This window comes from Echinops telfairi, unplaced genomic scaffold, assembly GCF_000313985.2.
Source record: "Echinops telfairi isolate 266 unplaced genomic scaffold, ASM31398v2 ScPeMD7_7468;HRSCAF=8506_0, whole genome shotgun sequence".
NCBI lineage: Eukaryota > Metazoa > Chordata > Mammalia > Afrosoricida > Tenrecidae > Echinops > Echinops telfairi.
The window spans coordinates 47,467,513-47,469,005 of record NW_022111369.1 but is presented as its reverse complement, the minus strand read 5'-3'; positions in this window follow the sequence as shown (position 1 = coordinate 47,469,005).

Here is a 1,493-nt window from a genome sequence, read left to right as displayed (position 1 = left end):
TTAAGTGGAGAGCAAATGTTTTGAGAATGATGAGGGCAATGAATGTACAAATGTGCTTTACACAATTAATGTATGTATGGATTGTGATAAGAGTTATATGAGCTCCTAATAAAACAATTTTTTAAAGTCTAGAAAATAAGGGGAAATGCAGGCTGCAGAGAGGAGTATGCATTCCCAACACCTGGGTGCTGTCTAGTGCCCTGATTCTGGATGAGGTCACTTAAGGAGCAAGTTTATATTAGAGAAGGGCTGTTTTAAGATCCTCTTGAGGTTAGAGGTCAGAGAGTTGAGGAAGATGCAGTCAGAAGCAGGCATTGGGGCTAGAAGAAAATTCAGAAGCCAACTGAGGAAAACTTTTCAAGGAAAAAGGAGTAATCAAAACAAATCAGTTGTTGCAACTTGTACTGAAAGAATTCACATCAAACAAAAACACGAGTGACTACCAGATGTTGTACTGTGGACATTATTGGTCACCTTAACGTTTTGTTACTCAGCAGCAGGGTGAGGAGGTGTCACTTCCTTGAAAACACATATTCTGAAAGAGAAGAAGACAATACACATACCCTGGTACCTAGTCAACCTCTGTGACCTGCGTGACTGCAATCATCGTAAACGCAGAGCATGTGTTTAAAACAGAGAAAGACAGAAAACAAGAGCCACTCCCAACCTTTCACCAACCTTTGCTCTTCTCCGTTGCTCCAGGACCTTTTGACCTAAATTAACCTAAGGGATGAAATCACCTCTAGTCTTGGCTGAGGCCAGTTTGGTAGCTTTAGAGGTGAAATGGTGACAATTTAGTAACAATCTGCTTTTCTCTGAAAATTGCCAAAGCATTTCTTGGCTAGTTCCAAAGGTGGTGCCTAAATAAACTACAGCACATTCTTGTCTCATGTTCTCATCCAAGAGCCAAAAAAAGATTCTTCAAGCAGCTGTTGTTCCTCTGTCCTAAGACAGGCTTTCTGGCTATGTCTTCTCAAAGGACAAGGAACAGAGACAAAGTAAAGGGTGAGAGGAAGAAGAGAGCCGAGGATGAGCTGGTACTTGTGATTCTTACAGACTGCTACAGAATATAGAGGAAGAGGAAGAACATGAAGGCAAGAAGAGAGAGTGTGTGCTGTTTCCACGAATGCAGTTCTAAAATAGCCTAGCTTCGCAGTAACTGTATAGGGCTACCACACCCTGGTGGCGCAGTGGTTACAAGTTGGCCTGCTAACTTCAAGGTCAGCAATTTGAATCCACAAGCCGTTCTGTGGGAGAAAGATGAGGCTTTCTACTCTTGAAAAGAGTTAAGAGTCTCAGAACTCTACAGGGGCAGTTCTCCACTTCCCTACAGAGTCACCAAGAGTCAGAAAATTGATGTGATGGCAGTGAGGTTGGTTTATCATACCCAAATGTGAACAGACTGCTTTCAATAATTTGCAAGAGAGAGCAGAATGAATGTGGTGATATAGTAAATCCCAAACTCCTCTCCTCTAGCTTACAAAGTAATAAAC